The sequence below is a fragment of the Lemur catta genome, chromosome 5, assembly GCF_020740605.2.
Source record: "Lemur catta isolate mLemCat1 chromosome 5, mLemCat1.pri, whole genome shotgun sequence".
Classification (NCBI taxonomy): Eukaryota; Metazoa; Chordata; class Mammalia; order Primates; family Lemuridae; genus Lemur; species Lemur catta.
In genome coordinates, this window is record NC_059132.1 from 33,251,455 (window position 1) to 33,278,139 (window position 26,685).

Genomic DNA, 26,685 nt, shown 5'->3' on the forward strand with positions numbered 1-26,685 from the left:
CTGTGGTCCTAGTTACTTAGGAGGCTGAGGCAGGAGGATCGCTTGAGCCCAGGAATTTGAAGTTACAGTGAGCTATGATCTTGCCACTACACTCCAGCCTGGGCGACAGAGCAAGACCCTTTCTCAAAAAAAAAAAAAAAGTTTAAATGGTAAATTTTATGTTATGTGTATTTTCCTACAATTTTTTAAAATGACAAAGAAAAGCCTTATAAACATACTAAGAGAGAGAGAAGCTTTAGGGAAAGGAAACATAAAATGGCTTCCTGGAGGATGTGTGTTTTGAGATGGAGCTTGATATCTGAACAAGATGTGGTTTGAAGAGGACGAAGCGTTTCCGGTGAAGGAAACCACACAAGCAAACCTTTGGAGGGGAAAGTTCAGGGAATGGTGAGTAGTCAGGTTAGCCTGACCAGACTGGGGAATTGTGGTAGACAAGTCTGCAAGAGAGATTGGGGGTCAGATCAGGAGGGCCTTGAATGCCAGGGTGAGTTTGGATTAACCCATCCAATGACCCTATTGAGTAGAACAGGCATCTGGAAGTTCCAGGGCTGTTTGGGAAAACTCCATGTGGAATTTAAGAAATGGCTTCTGGGGTTGTCTTTCCTGGCACCTGGCTCCCCTGGAGCCAACCACCATCACTTTTGGTCCCAAAAGAGCTGGATGGATGGTGAGCTCTGGGACAAGTAGAATGTCCCCGTAATACAGAGTGGTAATGTCCCTCCCTTCTCTTGTCCCAAATCATATAGCCGTCCTAGGCTGGGACATCTAGAGGTTTAGCCAAAAAGAACCAAGACCCTTCCCTTTGCAACCCACTACCTGCACAACAGGCCAAGGGCCTTTTTGATGCACATCAGGTCACTCTTACTGAAAACTCTCCAAAGGCTTCTCATTCTACTTGGAAGTAAGTCTGCATATCTCCCTGTGGCCTACAATGTTCTACATCATCTGACCCCTGCATCCCTCTCTGTTCTTATCTCCCGCCCCTCTTCCCTGGGCAGTCCTCCAGCCCTTTGCTACCCTGCAAACACACGCTTTTATCCTGTCTTTGGCCTTTGCACTTGCTGTTCTCTATCCCTGGCACACTTGTGCCCCAGATCTTTGCACGGACACCTCATCAATCTTTACTCACTTGTGGCTCATTGGAGAAGATGTTGCTGGGTAAAGTAGTGCCTTTGGCTATCACTTGGACTTCTTAGTTCTCATTGCTACAGTGGTCTTTTTCCTTGATTATTTGTTCATTGTGTCTCAGCCTCCACTGGAATGTGAGTGACGAGGGCAAGGACTCTATCTCATTCCATACTGTATCCCCAGAAGTGAGTTACCCATGGTAGGTGCTCAATAAATGGTAATTGAATGACTTATTTGCACAGGCAAGGTCCTTAGAGGCAATCATGCAAAAGCTGAGCCTGACGAAGGGAAGGAACTTATCAAAATCGTCCTGAAAATCAATGTCAGAGACAGACCTATACCCCAGGACTCCTGGCTCCAAGGTCAGTTTGTTTTCTGTAATTCTCTTCCACCCCTTTCTGCCAAGGGGGCTGCCAGGCTTTAGCGATTTTCTCCTCTGATGTATCCCAGGGAAGAAAGAGCAGTGAACTAGGAGCTAGAAGACTTGGAAGCTGGTTCTAGCTCTGCCACCCACATACCCTCTAGATTGGGAGCTCCTTGAGGGCAGAGGGCATCACCAGTATCTAGTACAGTTGGTGTTCAGAAAAGATTTGTTGAATGAATAAGTTTTTGCTTGCATGAAGATAATCGGTGTCAGTTAACATTGGGTAGTGGTTAAGAGCTCAGAATCTGGGCTAGGAAGACCTGAATTCAAATCCTGGCTCTGCCACTTCCTACTTGCCCTACACTTGATCACACATGAAGAATGTACTCAGCGTCCTGTGTGGTAACTTCTGTGCAAAATGGTCCTCAATGGCCTTCACCCGTATGTTCTTGTGTAGCCCACACTGACTTAGAGCTGAGCTGTATGACCAATGGAATACTGGAGAAGTGACAGTGTATATGACTTCTGGATCTAAATCATAAAAGCCAGTGTAGCTTCTGCCTTGGTCTCTTACATCACCCATGTGGTAAGCCAGCTGCCATGCTAGGAGGACACTCAGGCAGCTCTGTGGAGAGGAACCAGTGCCTCCCACCAACAGCCAGCATCATGGCATGTGAATGAGCCACTTGGAACTGGATCCTTCAGCCAAGTCAAGCCTTCAGATGACTGAAGGCCAGCTTAATTAAAGACCGCAGGCTAGAATTGCCCGGCTAAGCTGAAATCCTGACCTACTGAAACTATGAGGGATAATAAATTATTATTGTTTTCAGTCACTACATGTTGGGATAATTGATTATGCAGCAGTGGATAACAAACACATCATCCTCATATTCATTACTGATGTTTATTGAGAGCTTACTATTAATATGTGATTTTTCATTTAACCCTTCTAATAATGCTATGAGATAGTTACTCTAATTACCTCCATTTTACAGACAAGGAAACTGAGGTTCAGAACAGTGTACCTCTCCTTGCAGTGTACCTGACCTTAAGGGCTTTATGGTCAGGCCTGAGAGTCAGAAATTCAAATACCTATAACCCCAGGCAAAATATGGCTCTGGGATCACAGGAAAGCAAGAGGAATTTTGGATTCTGGCTTCCAGTAGTTAGGCCTCATAGGTTGGGATGGTGGAGAGAACACTCCAAAGACGGCAAACACCTCTCCTGCCCTTAAACACCTGATTAATCAGGGAGAGAGAGCTCAGATGCTTATGAACAATGTGTGGTCTTTCTCTGCAGGGAAACACACACAAGCCTATACAGTAATGATGAAAAGTAACAACCCTTCATAAGGGCTTGGCATTTTGCACTTACAAAGCCTTACACATCCCTAATTCCATGGAATCCCACCTGCCAGGTAAGTATGGCCATGCACATCTTACAGATGGGGACACTGAGGCTGGAGACGTGTGATTCTCACAGAGTCATACAGCCTGTAAGTGGTAGAACCCAGCAACTGGGTGTTTTTACAAGCACTAAGAGGATGATGGGAGGGAGGGAGGTTTCCTCCAAGGGGGATTCCAGGAAGAGATGAGTGGGGAACAGAGTTCCAAAATGGAGAAGTGGCTTGCTGGAGAGAATGGTGCATGGGAGGGTCTGAAAGGGGCAGAATGAGTCCCTAGGAGGCTCCCAGGGGTGTGCAAGGGCAAAGGGGGAAGGGGGGACAGCTGGAATAGAAAGACTGAGCAAGTCTGGGTGTGTTGAAGAGGTTTGGCTTAAGGAATGTGAGTGTTAGAATTGCAGCTGCAGGGTGTGTGTGGAATGAGAAATCTTTGGGCTGGGGCCAAAGTCAGCTGCTCTGCATAGGGTGGGAAGAAGCAGCTTATTTTGCTTCTTGGGTAGAAATCATCATCCCTGTGATTTAGTTCTCTGTGGGAGAAGGGTTGGGACATCATCTAGCCTTGGAAAATGCATTCAACTTATCTTTCCTTCTTTCTGTCAGATGAGACGGGTAGAGGTCCAGATGTGGGCAGAAGCCTTTATGCCCCATTGCAGGGCCACCAAGTACAGCTGTGCAGGTCATTTACTGCACACAGGCCCAGGCCTAAAGCGCTGAAATTCAGACTGCCCTGTGTTTGCTAAGCCATGTGCCCATAAGGCTGCATCTACCCAGAGGGAGTTCTGCCTTTTTCTTTTAAAAAAAAAGTTCTATGAGCTAAAATTTCCATAACATAAAATCTGCCATTTTAACACTTTTAAGTGTAAAATTCAGTTATTTTAGTGTACTCACAATGTTATGCAGCCATCAACACTATTAATTTCCAGAACATTTCCATCACCCCAAAGAACAACTCCATAACTCACAATTAATTCCACCTTTCTCCCATCCCTTGGCAACCACTAATCTACTTTTCTCTGTAACTTTCCCTGTTTTGGACTTTCATATGAATGAAATCTTATGATTTGTGGTCTTTCATGACTGTCTTATTTCACTTAGCATAATGTTTTCAAGTTTTACCCATGTTGTGGCACATATCAGTACTTCATTCCTTTTTGTGGCTGAATAATATTCCACTGTATGGATATTCCACAATTTGTGTACCCATTCATTAGTTGATCGACATTTGGGTGGTATCCTCTGGCCGTTAGGAATAATGCAGCTATGAACATTCCTGCACAAGTTTTTGTGCAAACATATGTTTTCCATTCTCTTGGGCATATACCAGGGGATCACATTGTTGGATCATGTGGTACTTCCATGTTCAACTTTTTAAGGAACTAAAGTAACTGTACCATGTTATTCCATTTAGAAATGTTTGAGGGTTCTAAGGTCTCCACATCCTTTTCACCATTTGTTATTGTCCATCTTTTCTTACGTTAGCCCTCCTAGTGAGTGTGAAGTGGTATCTCATTGTGGTTTTGATTTGCATTTCCCTAATGGTTCATGATATTGAGCATCTTTTCATGTGCTTTTGACTATTTTTATATCTTCTTTGGAGAAATGTCTATTCAAATCCTTTGCCCATTTTTTTGGTTGGGTTGTTTGTCTTTTTAGTGTTGAGTTGTACCAGTTCCTTATATATTCTGGGTATTAGACTTGTATCAAATATATGAGTTGCAAATATTTTCTCCCATTCTCTGGAGGCTGCAATTTTCTAATTTACAACAGGGCTCCTTTGGGGCTGGTAGAGACTTTAATTCTCCGGCGGGAACACAGACTCTCTCCCACCATGAAAAAAGAAACTGTGTCTCAGTGATCTCACTCAAGAGGACAGCTTAGTGCCTCAGTGCCTTGACAGATGGCCTGCCATGGGCCAGGCACTGGGGTTGTCAATCTGGCGGTAACACGGGCCCTGCCCTCCGCATTCCCGGTTCTCATGGAGCGTGCGGACCACCGCTCAGATGCTCAGGGCGGAAACCTGGGCGCTGCCTGGACTCCTGCCCCCCGCATCACCATCCACTCAGCCCCTAGTCTGTGGTGACTCCTCCCCCTTCATGCCACCGTCCAATCAAACCCCACGTCCCCCGGCGACTCCTCCCCCATCCCGCCAATCACCCTCCGGCCGCCAGCGCCCTTCCTCTCCCGCACGCGCCGCCTAGCGCAGGCCGCCTGCCTGTCCCCCGAGCGATGTCCGCAGCTTCCTACCTGTCTCCACTGTCCCCAGGCCTCAGGGCTCGCTTCTTCCTGCCCGTTCCCCCTCCGTCAGCGCATGAGCGGAGTAACTTTTCTCAGTGAAAATCCCACGGTGGGGCTCCCGGCTCACAACTTCTCGGTGGCGACTGTCGGGGAAAGCGCACACGGGGCGGCCGCTGCCTCCACTCCGCTCCCTGAAGTGACTCAGCCACGCCGAGCCTTCTTGCGGTTTCCCAGCTCACCCCGCCTCCAAGCTGTGCAGGCATCACGTCTGAAATGAGGTGCAGTAAAGAGATGGCAGCAGGGAGTCCCCAAATAGGTCACAGGCCGAGCAGCAGCTGGGAGTTTGCCTGGGCAAAGGCACGGGTTACAGTTGCGGGCGGGAGCCTGGCTCAGGCCTGTGCAGCTACACGCTTGGACACGCAGGCCCGTGCGCATCCGAGCCGCCTGGGAGGGTGTGCCCAGAGGTGGTGTCCTGGGTGTGTGAGAGCCCGAGTCAGCCCTAGGGCTTGGGAAGCAGATTCAGCCGGCCCACCTGGAGTGTCCTAGAATCCTCAAACCCAAGCGCTGGAGAGGACTAGCAATCATGTGGCCCCGTCCTTCATCCCTTCACCTCTATAAACGTCCATTCTTCCCACCTCAAAAGTGAGAATAATGACACCTTTCAGGATGTCATGAGGCTCAAAGTAGATCTGCGTTTGAGAAGCATGTCTAGACTCCTATATTAGCTTTTATGATGGATGGAGAAACTGAGGCCTAAAGAAATGAATCATTTGTTTTCAACCAAGACTCTGTGTTGACAATAAGGATCCCTGGATCCTGCTGCCGGGTTGGGGTAGGGGCCCAGTCATCTGTATTTTTTAACCTCCCCCAGGTGATGCTGCTGGGAAGCCAGGTCTGGCTGTCTTCCCAGAATTCCAAGGCGTGCCTCTGGCCAGAGGGCCACTGAGGTGCCAGCTGTGTGTGGTCGGCCCACCTTGCTTTCCCTGTCTGGAAGCCAAACTGCTGGGAATACAGAGGCACTTCTGGCACTGTGGTCTGAACTTGGCTACTAAGGGTGTTCTGGAAAGAGTAGTCTTCAGGCACGCAGCCCTGGTCTCCAAGGGGCTTGCTGGCAACTGGGGAAGGGGTAGTTTGGAGAGGAAGGGAGTTGGGGGAAGAGATGGGATGCTCCATCATGGAGCAGATAGAATTGAAACCAAATTTAAAAATGAGCTATGTTTGTCATGGGTGGGCTGGGGACATGGGGAGGTGCTTCAGTTGTCACCTCCATGTCTGCCCCAGGCTCCTCCTGGCTCCCTTCCTGTCCTTCCTGTCAAAACATGTTCTCTGTTACAGAATCTGAATTTCTTTCTTTCTTTCTTTTCTTCTTCTCTCTCTCTCTTTTCTTCCTCAATCTCACTCTATGGTGCCCCTGGTCTTGAGCTTTTAGCCTGAGTTGCATTTTCTCAGGTCTTTATTTCTTCTCTCTGCCAACCCTGCCCTTGTCCCCATGCAGTGGAACATGTTGGAGAAAATACATATTTTTCACATGGTCTTGCACAACCACCTTGCCGGTGCTCACTTGAGTCATGACCTTGAATGTTGAGAGAGACCTCAGTGCTGCCCGGCAATTACACTCTGCCTCCCTAGTCATTCTCTCTATCTCTGCTCGATGATTGTTTCACTCCTCTGCTTGCCTAAACCCTTAATGCCTCCTCTCCCGTCCTCACTCTCTGCTGCCTATTCACTGAGAAAATGGAAGTAGTCAGAATGTCCTCAGACGCTGTCACACACCTACCATCCCACCAGCATCTCCACCCACATACTCTGCCAGAGATGAATTGACCATGCACTTATGTATCTGTCCTCATGCCCTAGACCCTGCCCTCCCATCTGCTCAAGGACATCTCTCCAGCAATTTTCCTCTTTTGCCACAGCATCATTTTTACCTCCCTCTGAATCATTCTCATCAAGCGCACACACATGCTATTATTTAATATTTCTCCCATCTTTGAAACAACAGCACGATACCATGGACAAAAACTCTTCTTAAGGCTAAGACTGGAACTAGCAGTCTTGTTTCTGCCACATTCTGTTGGTTAAAGCAAATCACAGGGACAGACCAGGTTCAAGGAGAGGGGACTACACAAGAACTTCAATACCAGTGGGTGAGATTCTTTGGGGGCCGTCAAGCAACAAGCTACCACACCTGCCTTTGCAGCAAAAGTCCTCAAAAGAACTGTCCATCCTCGATCTCTCCAGTTCCTCCCTCCCATTTTACTTAAGCCCATTTCAATCACTCTCACTGCTCCACGGATACCCTTCATCAAGGTCACCAATGGCCTCCCCGTGGCAGGATTAAGCCTCAGTCCTTATCTTGCTGTGCTTGGTGCAGTTGGCTGCTCCCTGCTTTGCCTGATGATTTCAGGACCTCATGCTCTCCTGGTTTTCCTCCTACCTCACTGGTTTCTCTCTCTGTGTCCTTTCCTGGTTCTCTCCTCTCCCCAACCTGTTAATGTTGGGATGACCCGGGGCTCAGTCCTTGATCCTCTTCTCTGTCTGTGTTTACTCTCTTGGTAATCTCACCCAGTCTCATCACTTTAAATATGATCTACATAGGACTCCCACATTATATCTCTAGCCCAGGCCTCTCACCTGAATTCTGACTAATACCCAGCTGTCTTCTTGACAGCTCCAGTGAATATCCAAAGCACACCCAAACCCCTCCTGTCCAAAACTAAACTCCCGATTCCTCCCTCCCTCACAAAACCTTGACCTGCCCCCAGCTTGCCCCATTTCAGTGGATGGTGATTCCTTTCTTGCAGTTGCGCAGGCCAAATACCCTGGCGCTGGACTCCTCTCTTTCTCTCACACCCCATACCCAAACCACCACGGCACCCTGTTGGATCTGTCTTCAGAATAGATCCGGACACTGACCACCTCTCCTGGGTGGAGCCGCCATCCATTCTCAGCTGGATGACTTCTCATGGCCCTGCTAGTTCTCCCCTGACCTCCTGTGGTCTACTGATTTGGAACAAAGTGGTCAGAGGGATTTTTTAAAAATCTAAGCCAGATCACAGCCCTCCTCTGCTCAAACACCCTCCTATGGCTCCTATGTCACTCAGCACGGAAGTCCTCGCCATCACCTACAAGACCCTGCGGGACCTGGCCACCCCATGGCCTCTGACACTGTCCTGCTCCCCAGCCCTCTGGCCCTTCTCTATTGCCCCACAAACACAGAAGCACACTTGTACTCCAAGCCTGGACCGCACAACGCCTACATCTCTGCAGGGTGTCTCCTCCACCCTCTTCAAGCCTTTGCTCATGGCTGCCCTCTCAAGGAGGCCTTCCCTGACCTCCCCATTTAGAACTATACATCCCACCTCCACCTCCCACCTTTCCCAATGTCCCTTCCCTGCTCTTTCTTCTTGTGGATAATCCTTAACCTTCTAACGTACTTCATAACCTACTCATTTATTATGTTTATGGTTTATTGTCTGTCCCTTGCTGCTAAAATGTAAGCTTCACAAGGGGAAGAATCTTTATCTCTTGCTCACTCACGCATTCTAAGTGCCTAGAACATAGCCAGGTACAGACAGGGTGCCAAATTTTAAATTTTACTATAAGTATCTCAAATCCTTTGTGGCACAAGGTGCAGACAAATTCTTTCATCCACCCTTCCACTCATCTGCCATCCATTCATCCGTATCTGTTTACGCGTTTGTCACCCACCCACCAGCCGTTCCTGTCTATCTGTCCATCTGTCTCATTCAACATGTGCCTGAACAATCCTTCAACATACATTTTTGGAGCATCTATTTTTAGCCAAGCAGTGTGCTGGGCTCTACTGTCAAATCCATGACAATGAGACCCAGACCCCTGGAGTGAGGAAGACAGAAATGAAAACTAAGCACTACCTTACAAAGTATAATTGGAGAACTAATTGTTTCAGGATGTTTGCATAAAGAAAACAAACACATGAAACCCAAAGACTGGCATCTTAAAGTAAAGAATGGTACCATGAACAGCAAGTGGTGAACTGGTTGGGCGTGGGGAGGCTGGGAAGGGAGAGAGGGAAGTTGTCCCTGGTGCTCTCCTCCTGTGTCCCAGGCTGGGTACAGACCTGGGACATCTGGGTTCTACTTCCCTCCAGGTCTCTGAGCCTCAGTTTCCTCATGTGCAAAATGAGATCATAGCACCCACCTGACAGAATTAGGTAAAGCATGTAGAAAACTTCTTGTATCTGTGGCTCTTAACCCTGGCTGCACACTCTCAACCCTTTGGGGAAGCTGATGCCCAGGCCCCCCCTCTGAACAGTTAAATCTGAGTCTCTTGGGGTGAGTCCTGGGCATTCCTATTTTTTAGAAGTTTCCAGGGGATTCTAATGTGCAGCCAGGCTTGCACACCACCAGAGCTCGAGCAGTTTAATCAATGGCCCTTTTCTATTTAATTGATCTTGAATATTGCAGCAGGAGAAAAGCAGATTTAATCAGAGGAGACGAGACATTCGTGAAGATGCAGATGGCAATGTCTGGATATTTTCAAGGGCTTCACAAGTTGTATATTTCTTGTTATACTTGTTCTTGACTTATGTCATGCATGTTCATAAGGCTGTTCTGAGGGGAGAATTAAATGTAGGGGGGAGCAGGAAGTAAGAGTGGGAGAGAAGCTCTCAAAAGTTGAGACCCGGGGGAAGAAGAGAGCGAGAGCGAGAGTGAGAGCGAGAGACTCTGATGGATACTTTTCTGAGATAACTGGGCAAGGTGAGAAGAAGTGGCAAATAAAAAAGAGGGTACAAGAGCACTGGCCAGAGATTGTATTGCTCGACTGCCCACTGTGGGTGCTGGGAAGGTGGGCTGTGTAGGGCTCGTCTCTCTACAGAAGGAGGTGGGGTGCCTTGGCAGGCACACGGGAAGCAGACTCAGTTTCTCTCCTAGGAGTCTAATAGCGATGGGTGGAATGCCAGCTCAGACTCTTTAGAACGCAGACACTGAGACAATGGACGTGCAAGGGATGTATGTGGGAAGCCGCTGTATGCTATAGTACGTATAGCACTGTGCATAAAGCTCTGTGCTGGGCCTTGTGGATACAACAGTGAACAAGACAGGCATGTCCCTGCCCTCCAGGAGCTGGCAGACAGACATTTCATTGTAATTACTTAGTCACAATTATGAGATGCTCTGGGAATCTATGATAGGTGAGGTGACCCTATAATTTACCCTCCAAGCCCGTGCCCTTTTGAGATACTAATTGAGATAACAATTATGCCTAGACAACCGGCATAAACTGGGACTTATCCTGGACAAACTGGGATATACAGAGATCCTGAAAAAGATAAACATGAGCTAGTCCTGGAAATCAGAGGTTTCCTTGAGAAAGGACATTTAAGCTGAGATCTGAAGGATGTGTAGCAGTTAGCTAGTTGCCCGGGCTTCCATGGCGGCATGTTCTCCGAGGGGGGAGAGGAAGTAAGGTGGAAGTACCACAAGAGGACCCTCCTAGGTGGCTGCTACCATGGGGGTTGCCTGACTGAGGACTGATTTCTCGCTGCTGTAGGGACTCTCACGTTGGGGAAGTCACCTTGTCAGAGAGAGCTCTGTCGGGGATTCTTTTCATGGCACTCAATGGACATGCAGGACACCTGGAGAGTTAGTCAAAGGCTTTCCCTCTGCCTTTATTGTGTTTTGGGGACAGAAAATCAGGGTCCCTGGTGGTATTCAATCATAGCCCACTTTTACCTTTTTTGAGAAATTGATGGATCTGCTTTCCCTAATTTTTTTTTGTGGTAAATGTACATAACATAAAATTTGCCGTCTTCACCATTTTTAAGTCACAGTTCTATGGCATGAAGTGCATTCACGCTGTTGTGCAGCCATCGCCACCATCCCTCTGCAGAACATCTTCGTCTTCAACTGAAACTCTGCACTCGTTAGTCTCCCCGTAGCTCTCCTTCCCCAGCCCCGAGCAGCTGCCCTTCTACTTCCGTCTCTATAGATCTGACTGCTCTAAGGACCTCAGATAGATGGAATTATACAGTACTTGTCCTTCTGTGATGGGCTTATTTCGCTTAGCATAACGTCCTCAAGGCCAATCCATGTTGTAGCATGTGTCAGAATTTCCATCCATTTTAAAGCTGAATAATATCCCATGGTATGCATAGACCACATTTTGTTCATCAGTTTATCCACTGAGGGACACTTGGGTTGTTTCTGCCTTTTGGTTTTTGTGAGTAATGCTGCTGTGACTATGGGGGTACGGGTATCTGTTTGAGTCCCTGCTTTCAGTTCTTCTGGATATAAACCCGAAGTGGGATTGCTGGATAGTATGTAAATTCTGTGTCTAATTTTTTGAGGAACTGATGTACTGTTTTCTTTCTTTCTTTCTTTCTTTCTTTCTTTCTTTTTTATTGAGACAGAGTCTCACTCTGTTGCCTGGGCTAGAGTGCTGTGGTGTCAGCCTAGCTCACAGCAACCTCAAACTCCTGGGCTTAAGCGATCCTCCTGCCTCAGCCTCCCGAGTAGCTGGGACTACAGGCATGTGCCACCATGCCTGGCTATTTTTTTTCTCTATATATTTTTAGCTGTCCATATAATTTCTTTCTATTTTTAGTAGAGACGGGGTCTTGCTCTTGCTCAGACTGGTCTCAAACTCCTGAGCTCAAATGATCTGCCCGCCTCGGCCTCTCAGAGTGCTAGGATTACAGGCATGAGCCACCACACCCGGCCTTGATGTACTGTTTTCTGTGGTGGCTGAACCATTTTACATTCCCACCAACAATGTGCAATAATTCTAATTTAGCCATATCCTCTGCAACACCTTTTATTTTCTTCTCTGTTTTTTGTAGGGACTAACAATTTTTTATTTTGGCCAGGCACAGTGGCTCACACTTGTAATCCCAGCAATTTGTGGGGCTGAGCCAGAAGGATCACTTGAGGCCAGGAGTTCAAGACCAGCTTGGGCAACACAGCAAGCACAGCGAAATCTTGTCTCTACAAGAAATTAAAAAATTAGCTGGGCATGTGAGACCCTGTCTCAAAAAAAATTAAAAAATGCAAGTAGACAGAATAGTATAGAAACACTCACGTATCCATCGCTCAGTGGCCCCAATATCTACCTGATTTCATACTACACATACCCACTCCTCCCCTCCCATATTATTCTGAAGCAAATTCCAGACTTCATCTTATTTCAATAAGCCATAAGCCTTCATAAATGTTTCAATATGTCTCTCTAAAAGATAATGACCTTTTAAAAAAATAACCACAATACCATTATCACACCTAAAATAAATTACTCCCTAATATCATCAAATATTCAGTCAGTGCTCAAATTTTCAGTTATTTCATAAACATCACAAAATGTCTTACAGAAGGTTTGTTTTAACCAGGAACCAAATAAGGTCCACACACTGTGACTGCTTGTATGTGTCTGCTGAAGACTGATAATTTATAGGTTTCCTCTCCATTGCTTTCTCTTCCTTGCAATGTATTTCTTAAAAAAGAGAGAGAGAGAGAGAGAGTTGGGTTGATTTTCCTGCAGTTTATCACAATCTTGTGTCGACTGCATCCCTGTGGTGGTCCTTAACATGTTCCTCTGCCCTGAGTTTCCTGGAAGCTGGTAGCTGATCTAGAACTGTGCTGTCCAGTGTGGTGGCCGCCAGCCACACATGGCTACGGAGCACTTGAAACGTGCCTGGTCCAAACTGATGTGCTGTGAATGTAAAATATAGCCTGGATTTCAGAGACTTAGTATGAAAAGAGAATGGAAACTATTTCATGATCATTTTTATATCAATTACATACTTGAATGATATTTTGGATATATTGAGTTAAAATATTTTATTGAAATTAATTTCACTTTTTTTTTTACTTTCTAAAATGTGGTTTCTAGAAAATTGCAAATTACGTACGCAACATGCATGACTTCCACTTGTATGTGTTTCATTGGATGGTGCTGGGCTAGAGGCTTGATCAGATTTAGGTTGGATTTTTCTGGCAAGACTCCTTTTGAGGTGATGCTGTGTTCTTCCACCAGCAGGCACAGGGTGTCTCCTGGTCTCCCTTTCTGTGATGCTTTTAGCCCCTGAGGCCCAAAGCCTGGATCCATTAATCCACTGGGGGTTGCAAAATTATGATATTCTCTCATTATTTTATCTTTATGTATTTGTACCGTTCTACAAGAAAAACTTCTTGTTACCTGAGGGAAATTAAGTCATCTGCTCAGAGAGGTCTTCCCTGATGTCCCTGAGTAAGGCAATCCATGGCCGTCCCTTTCATTGCACTATTTGTCCATCATGGCCCTTTCCCCGATTTGCCATTGGCCGTTTGTTGCTGGCTTGCCTGTTGATTGCTGGTGTCCTCACTGCAGCCAAAGCCCCGTGAGAGGAGTGTTTGTCTCTGCGCAGCCATCTGTGAAGGCTCGGCCTCCCAGCCTGAAGCGCTGTGGATTTACTTGTGGGATGCAAGGAGGGGTTCTGACGCAGATGGAGCCCCAGCCCTAATACAGGTAACCTGAGTTCTAATCTTGGCTCTGCCACTTGCTGAGGAACCCTGGATCTGTCCCAACCTCTGTGGGCCTCAGTTTCCTCAAATGGAGCAGGCAGGTGGGGAGTCTGGTTGTGAAGCACAGTTGCAGTTCTAAGGGGCCCTCCCTCTGCAAGACTGGCCTTCTATCAGCTCGTGCTTTTAGAGGCCTCTCTCCCACCAGGGATGAGCAGGGGCCAGGTGGTATATGATTAAAGAGACACCCCACAGCTAAGAAATCCAAAAGCTGATCAAGCCCAGCCTGGCATACTCAAGGGAAGCCAGGCTGGCACTGCCCTGATAGCCTGTGACATTAATACCTAATGGTTCATTCTAATCGCTGTCCTTTCTGAAGTTCCTCCTGTTTCCCAAAGTACTTTCAATCAAGCAAAGAGCATCCACAAAGCACCTCCAAGCTGGGTCCCCTGGGGAAAAAAGGGCATAAAACAGAAAGCCACCCTGCTGGAGCTAACAAGGGAGCCGGCCAGACAAGAGTTGACATGCAGCCGAGAGTGACGCGCCAGGCAGGGCAGGGCGAGGGAGCCTGCGGCACCTGCCTCACGAAGCTGTGGGGAAAATTCAGGGAAATAAGGGGTGGGAACGCTCCTCACACTCTGCCTGGAGCGTTCGAAATGCTCACAACTGGTCTTGGTCTCGCACAGTTCTGCTGGGTCGTCTTGCCTCACCTGGCCTTTTGGGAAAGTGAGGCTCAGGATCAAGACTGACTTGGCCAAGGTGACACAGCTAGTGGGTGGCAGAGATGGAAAGCCAACTCGTGCTGACTTACTCCTTCACTCAGACATATTCCTGGGCACCTGCCGTGTGCTGGACAATGTGCCAGGCACGGAGCACACACCGGGGTGAGTCATGTTGCGGGGGAGCTAAGTGAGGTGTGATTTTGAGAGTGGCTGGCTCCAGCCTGGTCTTGGGGGGGACCACTGAGTTGGGCCCACACTGAGGCCAGGGGGCAGGATTAGTATCCCTTATCAGTCACTGGCCATGGCCTAGCCCCAGCGTGGAAGGCAGGACCTCCCAGGCAGGGGACCTCCCAGTCCCCATTTGGCCAGGCCGATTCTCAGAACCGGGAGGCACCAACTGCACCCACTGCTGCAGGTAAAGAAAACAAGATGTAGTTCCCAGTCTCAGGGTCCTTACAGCATCAGAGGAAATCCTCAGATAACTCACTAAAACCTCCTGACACCCTCGTATATGGCTGTCCCTTTTCATGGGAAACAAAAGGGATTAATAGTCACTGCAGACAATTTCATGAGAACCTGCTATGTGCCACGCCCTTGAGAGACTGCGTGGAAAAAATAAAAGAAGTGGGACTTATATTCCAGTTAAAGGCAGGGTCACCCTGTTGTACAACTCTAGGAGTTGCCACTGCTGTATCACATTGTGTAGTCTATGTGGATGATGACCTATGGGGCTGCTCAGTGTGCAGCCTGTGCAGCAGGACAGGACTGTCCCAGTTGAGGGAGACAAACGACAAACAACATAGGCAAGTACAAGACATACCATGTTGGATGGTGAGAAATGCTGAGGAACATAAAGCAGGGAATACAGAGAGGGTGTGGGCACGGATGAGAGTGCAATTTTTGGTACGGTGGCCAGGGACAGCTTACCGAGATTACTCCATCAAGTCAGGGTCCCAGCAGAAAGTGGGTCACTGGAGGAGAGTTAGCAAGGGGACTACTTACAGCCACGTGGGCAGGATGGAGGGAAAGTACAGGGATGGCACAGTGGGGCTACTCTTACCTTGTGGCCTGAAGGGGAGGTCACATGACAGACCACAAAGCGGGAGGGCTGCGGAGCTGGGATGTAAATGCCCCGGCCTCACTCTTCTCCTCCCTCAGTCCCCCCTCACATGGTGTCCCCACAGGTCAATCCCAGTGGAGGCCAGGGGGTGAAGGAGGCCCTTGGTTTGGTGCCCCGGTCAGCCCCTGGGGAACAGAGCAAGGTGGACACAGTGTTGAGTGGGTCGGGTGGACACACAAGAGCCTTCCTCCCACAGCACACTGAGCAGAGGCCCACGGAGATGGGAGCAGGTCAGGTAGACAGCCGGAGCGGAGTGCTACAGGCCTAGGTGGCCGTGTGCCCGGCGTGTGTGCAGCGGCACACAGGCCCCTGGCTGCGGCAGAGTGGGAGAGGAGAGGATGGCATCTGAAGGTCGCAAGGTGCCGGGCCGGGCGGCTGTTTAGGCTGTTGAATGAGAGGAGAAGCTCCAGAAAGGCGCTGAGAGAGGAGGGGCATGGCCTGGCAGGGTTTAATGGACCCTCTGGCTGCCACGCGGAGAACAGGCTGTGGCGGGGCAGAGGCAGGAGGCTGCTGTAGCCCCCGGGAGAGAGGTGGTGTGGGCTGGGACAGGCGTGAGAGGAGGGAAGTGGCGACAGGTGGTTGGCGAGTGATTCTGTTTTGAAGGTAGAGCAATGAGATTTTCTGATGGCTTGGCTGTCGGGTGTGAAAAAAAAGATATTGTGACTCTTGGCTATCATCCTTAAGCTTATTCCCAGCCTGTGTGTGCCCCTTTCCAAGAAGTACTTGCTTGTCGCTGGTGGAGAGGGAGAACCTATAATGTCTGCAGATTGTCTATGAGGTCTCTTTGGGGATTATTGCTGGCTGATGGCAGAGGAAAGAACATAATGGTCATGTTACGGTTTTGCTTAAAAGCGGATGCCTTTGTCTCTTAGAGTTACAGTCTGGAATACTTGCAGATGGAATGATGAAAAGCCTGAGATTCACTGCAAAATAATATTAGAGTAGGTGAGACTATAGAGGAAATGAGATTGGACATTGAAAGTTTTGAAGTTGAGTGACAGTACATGGTTGTTTATTACACTATACTCTTTACTTTTGTGTAATTTAAATTTTTCCAAAATAAAAGTTTGTGTTTTTCAAAAAAATCCTTTTTGGGGATCCTTGTGATGGAATTATTCTGCATCTTGAATGCAGTGGTGGTCACATGAATTTACACAGGTGATAAAATTGCAAAAATTAATTACACACACGCACACACACAATTGAGTGTGTTGTATTATAAAACTGGTATAATCTGAATAAGGTCAGTGGATTATAACAATGTCACCATCTTGGTTGTGATCTTGTACTATAGTGATGTTGGATGTTGCCGTTGAGGGAAGGGAAGGATGGTTGAACCTCTCTAGAATTTTGTACAAGTTACTGCATGTAAATCTATAAAATAATTTGTTTTTTTGAGCCAGTGTTTCACTCTGTCACCTGGGCTGGTGTGCAGTGGTACAATGACAGTTCACTGCAGCCTCAAACTCCTGGGATCAAGGGATCTTCTCACCTTAGTCTCCCGAGTAGCTGGGACTACAGACACATGCTTCCATGCCCGGCTTTACTTTTGTGTATGCTTGAAGTTTTTCATAGTGAAAGAAAAATTTAAGGAAATTAGGATACTATTGGAAAGGGATATGGATTGTGGAGGCCACAAAACAAATTTCATGAGGGTAGGAATCTCTGCCCCATTCATCGCTATTTTGCAGCATCTCGCATAGACACAACACGTGGTAGGTACTTAATGCATTTTTTCTTGCTGCTCAGTTGTTTTTGTTCCGAAGGATCTCAGGATATATCCTACAGGGATATACAATCAAATTACCCTGTTTTTAAAAATAATTCTTCTATGTGTGGTTGGTCTTTGTAGGTTTATTTGTTTCATCTTATTTTTTGATCTTAGTTTTTATTTTAAACTTTGGTTTTGTTTTATATTTGTGTAAAATATTGGATGCTTCTCAGCTGAAATCTACAAAAGAGGGTGTGTCTAACTTCAACCCCTGACAATTTCCTTTTGAGGACTTACCTACACCCCTTGGCTACAGCAAATGGGAGTGAAGTCAAGGACTCTCCGTCCCAGAAATGTTGATCCATGACTCATCAACTAGACAACTGGTCATACCTCCTTGGAATTTGAAACTCAAATGGAGGGACAAAGAGATCAAGGTGGTTGGATTTGTCTAATTGGGTGGTGGCATACTGACCAGATTGCCTGTGCTGTGATCCCACTCCTGTGGTCCTGGAGCCCCAGCCCTCTGACATTGGTTTGGTTCCTGACTTGGTCCCAGCAAGATTCTGTAGTCTTTAGTCAGTTCTGAGCCCCTGATGTGACTCCACTAAATTCACTTTGGCTTGCATTAGCCTGAGATCATTTCTGTTGCTTGCATCCTAAGCAAGCTAACTAAACGCTAACTGAACCACAGAACTTTAACAACAGATTGCATAATTAATCATTTCATCCCAATTTTGATAAGACAAGCCCAGAGTGCTGTGAGAACCCAGACACCTCTTAGGGAAAAAGTGAGTTCTGGGAATGTCCTGAGTCAGGCAAGCTGGAGAGGTAGGTGTGGCCTTGCAGAGGCAGCTGGGACATGTGTGTTGGAGGCTTGGCCTGGGCAGTTCATGTTCCTGAGGTTCCATACCTGGTACTTTCACCCTGAGGGCCCAGACCCTGTGCCTAGGGTAGTGATCCCTGAATGCTTCATGCCAATACTTGCCTAGCTGACACATCCCTATCCATGACATCCCTAGAGTAAGGGCTATGCTTTCCACCATAGCTGAGCTTTGTTAGCTATTCTGAGGAAAGATCTTCGAGGTTCAGGTCTTTTTGGCTGTATTTAGTCCTCTTGACCCTATTCCTGGATAGGCTAACTAAAATGTCTGGAGGGGTCAGGCAAGATGTAAGACAACAGAGAGTGGTGGGCACTGGGGAGAATTTGATAGGTTCTAGTGCTTTTTGCCATATGAGAATGGAAGCCGAGTATTTCCAGATATTCTGATTTTTCATGAGGATCTGAAAGTTACAAAATTTATATAAAATTTTCTTTACTTTAAATCATTCTGAAGGCCAAACAAAATATATCTATGGGCTGAATTCACCCACTGGGCCATCAGTTTGAAACCTCTGGTCTACTCCTCCACCATGAGCAACCTTCTCTATATGGTCATTGCCCACCTGCCTGTCTGTTTTTCCCATGAGACCCTGAGCATTAAGAGGGCTGAATTCATGATTTTCTTGTCTACAGCCAATACCACATTCCTAGTGCAGTTCCTGGCATACAGTACAGCTCAATATATGGATGGATGGGGGGAGGGATGGAGGAAGGGAGAGATAGAGGGAGGGATGGATAGATGGATGAACAGGTGGATAGATGGATGGATGGATGATGAATGGACATATGGACAGATGGATGGATGAATGGATGAGGAGCTTGCAGTTCATGGAGGAAGACAATGCATAGCTATGAATCAGTACCATATCAGGTAGAGAGAGCAAGAGAGGGAAAAAAGGTGACTTGCCTTAGCTTGCATGGTTATGCCATTTGCCATTGACAGCTCTTCTGTCAGAGTCCATGAAGGCCAGCCTGTCCCTTTGTGGAGTTGCCAGACTGTCCTTGGGATGGTGCTTCTGGAGCTCATTCTACCCAGGGTGAGGAATGTGCCTTCCTTGGTCCACAAAGCTTACTGTCTGTGGTTTCTCAGAGCCGAGGGCCTGAAGACTATGGCCTCCCATGCTCTCCCTCTCTGCCTAGCCTCTGAGCATCTCTCTCCTCCATCCCCAGCAGGGAGAAGCTTGTCTGCCAGTCCCAGCCCAGGGTATGGAAGTCATGGCTCCCTGGACAGGATGGGCAGGGAGATGGGGCTTATCTGGCCAGGAGGGGGGCCTCCTGCGAGTCTCTGCCCCCTTAGCTTCCTGCTGGCTTCCTCTGAGTGCTGGCAGGAGCGTCTTCCTTCCCTGCTCACCACCCACTTGGCTGTGAGAACACAAAAAGGCTCATCAGTTGCTATAACAACGCCCACCACCTTCTTCCGTGCTTAGCTGGGCTGTTTATTCCCTCTTAGATAATGGATCTGCCTTCTGAGTGATTGCCCCCCCTTGAACTGGCAGGACACTGGCCCAGCTGCTGGGCCCAGAGTTGGGTTTGAGCTATCATTAGTAGTAGTAGTGATAGTAGTAGTTGCATTGCTCTAAGCTGCTATTTATTAAATATTCACTGTGGACCATATCCCAATTAACCCTTTGCAAATACTATCTCATTTAATCCTCACAGTGACACTATGAAATAGAGAATATTGCCCTCAAATTACGCCTAAGGAAAAAGCCAGTATGATTTTATTTTAGAGCAGGAACCCAGGAGCCAGACTGCTTGGGGTCAAATCCTGGCTCTGCCAGATGCTAACCATGTGGGCAAGTTATATGCTTCATCTGTAAAATGGAGTTAATAATAGTGCTTAGAGCAGTGTCTGTCATATAGCAAGTGCTTGTCTTGGTTACTGGAGAAACGGATGCTGAGACAAGGATACAAGCATAAATTGTTTGGGAGAGATCTAAGGCAGGGAAGGGAAAGTAACCAACAAATGGGTGCTTTATTGAGTTAGCACTATGGGCACCTGGAGATGAAGCCTGCTGGGAGCCAGTACAGGCACACTCCTCAGAGTTATCCCACCTGTAGGGTCATGGGGCTGGGTATTTATCCACCAGCTCCCATCACTCAGAGGTTGACGACTGGTCCTGGCTGGGGCTGAATTCCCCAGCACTTCTGCCCAACTCTACGGGCTCTGCAAAGTCAGCTCTGGCAGCTGGAGAAAGCCTCAGGCCAGGTGATGCAGGTGCTGGCAGTGGGAGGCTGGGCTGGTCAGGCATTAAAGGGCTAAGGGAGAGGGGTGTGGCAGGGCACCGATGGTGTCTGCTACAAAGCTAATAAATACTTGTCAAATGAATGAGCAAAGAAAGGACACTGTGGTAGACAGAATGGCTTCCCAAAAATGTCAGTGCCCTAATCCCGAGGACCTGTGAGTATATGTTACATGGCAAAGGGACTTTGCACGTGCAGTTAAATTTACAGATCCCAAAGTAAGGAGATTATCCAGGGTTATCCTGGTGGGCCAAGTATAATTATATGAGCCATTAAAAGTGGGAACTTTCTCTGGCTGGAGTCAGAAAGTTGCAGCAGAAGAAGTTGGAGAGATTTGGAGCATGAGAGAGATGCCACCCACTGTAGTTGAATGGGGCCTCGTGGAAAGCACGAGAAGGAACGCAGCAGACTCTAGAACCAAAGACTGGCCCCAGCTGACAGCTAGTAGGGAAACGGGATCCCAGCCTGCAGCCACAGGGTCTGGACTCTGCCTACAGCCTGAATCCCCTGGAGCTCCAGGTAAGAGCCCAGGCCGTCCAGCACCTTGATTTCAGCCCTGTGAGACCCTGAGCAGAGTACCCAGCTGAGCCCACTGGACTTCTGACCCACAGAACTGTGAGACAAGAAGTCCGTGTTGTTTTGAGCCACTACATGTGTGGAGATGCATTAGAGCAGCACTAATACGGAAACTGAGGATCAGAATGGGCAGGTGACTTGCTCAGCGCTACACAGCCAGTAAGTGACGGAGCTGAGGGTGCAGAAGAGGAAATGCCGCCTCCTGTTCCTTGGGGGGGGGCAGGAGGGAAGAGGGGATCCCAGAGAATGGCTGTGGAGAGGGGGAGGGGGCACCCTGTTGACTTACAAGTGTGGCTTTGGATAAGAGCATAAATTCTGAATTTGACAGATTTGGGTTCAAAGTCTCTCTGTGACTAATTGGCTGGGTCACTTTGAGCAAAAACCTATTACCTCTCCAAGCCTTAGTTTCCTCCTTTGTGAAACGAGGATAACAGCAGTCCCTACTGGGAATACCAGTAGTTCTCCCTGATGGAATATACCGCGAGGATTAAAGATTGTGCCGTACAGCGTTGCTTGTGGTGCCTGGCACATGGTGAGCGCTCACAACACTTTGCCCATTGTCACAGCCACATATTCAGCACCTGTTTTGTGTCAGGTACCACGGTGGTACCCCAAGGCACACAACCCCTCACTGAAGTATTATTGTGCCCATTTTACAGATGAGGTGATGAGGCTCATGGAGATGGACAGACTTGTGCAAAGTCACACAGCTGGGGTCACATCTGGACTTAAACCCAACTCTGCTCGAGTCCCAGGCCCTGTGTCTTTGTGCTGACCTCACAGCAGCCCCGACATCCATACTCAGGACTTGTCAGGCCAGCCTGGGGAATCAGAGCCTCCTTCCCTCCACCCCGTGGGCAGCCATTTGAATTCTAGATGTTCCAAGAAAACTCTCCTTCCACTTTGGTTTTTGGTCTGGCTCTCTGAGTCCTGGTTCATGTCTGGTGCCAGAAAAGGGCCTTCTGGCTTCATTCAGCAAACATCTAAGAATCTGGGGCCTTTGCTTTGTCAAACCCTGTGCTGGGCAGCAGGGACACAGAGTGCAAACAGTGCTTGGCCCAGGCCTTGAGGAGCACCTGGTCTCACCAATAACTACAGCATGATGTGCCCAGGTTGCAAAGCAGGTCTGCACAGGGATGGTGATGGTGGCGATTGTGATAATATTATGCCACATTGGGATTGTTTTCATATTTGGCTAGTGAGGAGAGGGAGCAAATTTTAAAAGGAACAAGGGTAATCTGGGACACTGTATTTTACTGAGATTTGATAAAGGGGGAAAAAAAAGGGAAGGAAGACAGGAATGGTGAAGGAGGGGTGTTGAAATTTAGCTTGTTTCTAGTGGAGAAGTCTCTGAGAAGATCCCTCTCGATGAAGTCCTGAAGGAAGAGATGTGAGCAAGTGAGCTATTGGGTTACCTGGGGAGGAGTCCCCAAGCAGGGCAGGAGCCGGTTCAAAGGCTGGAGACCCAAAGTGCCTGGCTTGTTCCAGAAGCAGCGATGAGGCCCGTATGGTAGGGAGGAAGTAAGGGGGAGAGGCCAGTTTGGGGGGACTTGAAAGCCTTAAGGACTTCAGCCTTTATTCTGTGCACGGTGGGGTGCCAGCAGGGGGGCTGGGCAGAGGGGGGCTTTACAGGAGTTAGCAGGATCCCTCCGGCTCCTCTGGCGAGGATAGGCTGGGAATGGGCAGCGCTAGTGAAGGCAAGGAAACCTGTTAGGATGCCACTGTAGTAATCCAGGTGACAGACAGTGGGGCCTTGCGCCAGGTGGCAGTGGTGACGAGTGGGTGGATGCTGGATACAGGAATGGGGCAGATCCATATGAACTGATAAGGAGTGATCTCTGAGATATATATTGTTATGTAAACAAATCGAGACGTAAAATACAATGTCTTAGGTCACATTTCCCCAGAAGCAGACCTTGCGACAATGAAGGGAATATAAATAGTTTATATTTGTATTGGTGAGGGAGAAGGGAAGGAGACAGGGAATGGAAGGAAGCCAACAAAGGGTGGGGTTTGAAACTGGGTCATTGTGCATGGAAATGGTGAGTAGGAGGGGGTATGGGGAGGAACTTGACAATGTCTGTTATACAGTGTTTATGGTACACTACCGTTTCTGTTTTTAAAAAGAAACTTACTTTATGTACATACAGAGAATAGCTCTGAAGGGATAATTAAGATGCTGGTAACATTGGTTACCTCTGGGGAAAAAAACTGGAATATTTAAAGTCAAGATGGTTGAGACACTTATTCTTCACTGTGTAAATTTCTGTATACTTTTAATTTTTTACTGCATGTGTTTTAATTTAGGAAATTAAAAAAATTATGATGAGAATTTTACTTTCATCCACAAAGGAGTGATCCTTGAAAGAGGGAAAGCCCGTGAGAGAAGTCCCACATTCCCCCGACTTCTAACCTTGCAGCATTTTGCAGATCACAATGTAGGATGGTGGTAGAGACTAGAGTTTGAAGCTGCTGAAGCAGCTGACATCTGCAGGGCAGAGTACCAGGGAGGGAGGAGTGATACAGGGGAGGATGATGAGGGGATAAGAAGTGTACACAAGAGTTTTCAGTAGGTCCTTGGCCAAGGGCTGGAGCGCACATGTACAGGGTGAGACTCCACAAGGCCCAGCAAACAGTGAATGCTGTCACTAAGAGCTGAGTGGTGGTTGTGGTGGTGACACGATGGAGTTCCATCCCAGCCAGAGTAGCAGAGTGGACAGACCTCACTGAATACCTTGGACATTAAGGTGACACCTCAGAAAGATCATACCTTAGGCAGAAGAATCAAACATTAGGGCCACGTACTAGTACTAAGGACAAAATTTAAAAAGACTAGCCATAACAGAGAAAAAAGACAAACCTGACAGTACCAAGAAGATATGCTAATAATTTAACTGCCTCTCAGAACGTAAGTCAATACTCCTGAAAGAAAACCTAATCTAAAATTCCTACAATATTATCAACAATGTGCAGAATAAAATAAAAAATCTCTAGATATGTGAGGAAGCAGGAAAGTATGATCCATAATCAAAATAAAAAGTTTTTAAGAGACACAGACATCCCAAAATGAATCAGATGTTGTAGTTAGCAGACAAGGACCTTAAAACAGTTATTGTAAATATGTTCAGAAACTTAAAAGATGGACATTAGAGTGAACACATGAAAAATACAGTAGAGAAACAGAAAACAGATAAGAGAACTAAATGGAAATTCTAGAACTAGAAAATACAGTAAGATAAATAAGAAATTCACTGGGTAGATCTAACATAGATTGGAGACTGCTGAAGAAAAGGTAAATGCAGTTGAAGACAGATAAATAGAAATTTCTGAATCTGAAGAAAAGGAGAAAAAGTGTATGTTAATTAGCTTGATTGACTCTTTTCACAGTTTATACACATATTAAAACATCATATTCTAACACAAAATTATTGTCAATTAAACATAAATAAAAATAATCTGAATAACCACAACAAAGACACACAAAAAAATGAACAGAGACTTAGTAACCAGTCTAATATGCATGTAACTGAAACTTCAGAAGGAGAAGAGAGAAAGAATATGGCAGAAAAATATTTCAAGAGATAATGGGTAAAATTAACCTGATTTGGTAACAAAAATTCAACTTATAAATCCAAGAATTTTAGTAAACCCTAGGCAGCATGATACATATAACACCTCACCTAGGTCCTTTTTTTTTTTTTTTTTTTTGAGACAGAGTCTCACTCTGTTGCCCAGGCTAGAGTGCCGTGGCATCAGCCTAGCTCACAGCAACCTCAAACTCCTGGGCTCAAGCAATCCTCCTGCCTCAGCCTCCTGAGTAGCTGGGACTACAGGCATGTGCCACCATGTCGGCTAATTTTTTCTATATATATTTTTAGTTGTCCAGCTAATTTCTTTCTAATTTTTTAGTAGAGATGGGGTCTCGCTCCTTCTCAGGCTGGTCTCGAGCTCCTGAGCTCAAAATGATCTGCCCGCCTCAGCCTCCCAGAGTGCTAGGATTGCAGGCATGAGCCACCGTGCCCAGCCCTCACCTAGGTCCATTATAGTCAAACTGTTGAAAACCAGGGATAGGCAGAAAATCTTAAAGGCGGTCCGAGAAATAAAGACATTGCCTACAGGGGAACCATGATATGAACAATGGCTGCATTTTCATTAAAAATAATGGAGGACAGAAGACAATGGGATGACATATCTAGAGTGCTGGAAGAAAAGCTGTCAACCAATGATACATACAGTGAAAATGTCCCTCCAAATGAGGGGCAAAAAAAGACATTTTCAGATCTATAAAAGCTAAGAGAATTTCTTGCAAGCAGAACTTCACTATAAGAATTGTTAACGGAGATTCTTTAGGCTGATGGGAAATGATACTAGATGGAAACTCAGATCTCCAGGAAGAAATAAAGAACCATGTGAAATGGTAAATAGTGAGAAAATACTGTTGTCCTCCCTCCCAGTACCCCCCCCCAATATATTTTCACTGATCCTAGTTTATTTTTTCTGAGATTTTATATAACAGAGCCGCCCCCTTCTCCATTTTAGTCCTTTAAATGTAAAGGCCGTGATCATACCCCCAGAGCATAAATATCTCCCATTGCTCCAACTGGTCTTCACATAAAGTGGTTTCAAATCACTAGCCAGCCTGGCCCCTCCTCCAAACATGCTCCAGTTCATCTAAATCAGGTGTTGCAAACTTAGTATCTATGGGCGCCAACCAAGTGACTTCAGTGAGTAAGGTGGATAGAGCAAACAGCAGGGAGAAGTGAGACTGCGGCCAAGAGGAATTTCAGTCAATTGTTGCCTCACAGAAATAATGCCCCAGCATTGCCAGATCTCATTTTCCAGTAGAAACAGGAAATTTGAATTGCTAATTAATTGAATTTAATTGCAAATTTAAAGTTCTAATTAATTTAAAATAAAATAAAACTATATGAGTCAATGTTATACAGGCAAACAAAAACCTGTGGGCACCAGTATACAACCTGTGATCTATGGGCATCTTAAAATATGCTACCTATAACTGGATGTGACACTGAGAGATGGGTGGCTGACCTGTCCCATCAGACCTTCCTTGGGAAAGCCTATTCCTTCCCTCTCAATATCCACTATTTCATATCTTCAGTATCTCTTACCATGATCAGGCCCACAGTCTCCTGACCACCCTTCCTTTCCAGCCCCTCCTCCTCACTATTGCCCAGCACATTCCCATCACTGGAGCCCCTGCCCTAGGACCTTAAAAAAATGTGGGTAAATATAAAATACAATATATTGTATTTATACAATTATAAATTGTATAAAATATATACACAATTTTCTTCTCTTAGTTTCTTTAAAAGACAACTAATCAACACAAAAATAATAAGATCATATTGTGGCATCATAATATGCATAGAAGTAAAAGATAAAAGTCCAATCCTATAAGGGGTGAAATCATATGTGTGTGTGACACACACACGTATATACTATTGTAAGGATATTATATTTACATGAAATGATATAATATTAATTCTAAGTAAACTGTGATAAATTAAGCATGCATATTGTAAACACACTAAAAACTAATTCAAAGAGGTATAGCAAAGAAGACAGTGGATTCACTACAATGGAATATTGAAAAATATTTGATTAACCAAAAGAAGTTATGATAAGAGGAACAGAAGAACAAAAAATAGAAGAGAAAATATAAAATAATAGCAACTTGGAGACTAAAACCCAACTGTGTCAATAATTACATTTTGTGTAAATGGATAAAACACTCCAGTTTAAAAAACTAGATTGTCAGGTTACATTAAAAAAAAGGTAAGACCGAATTATATGCTGCTACAA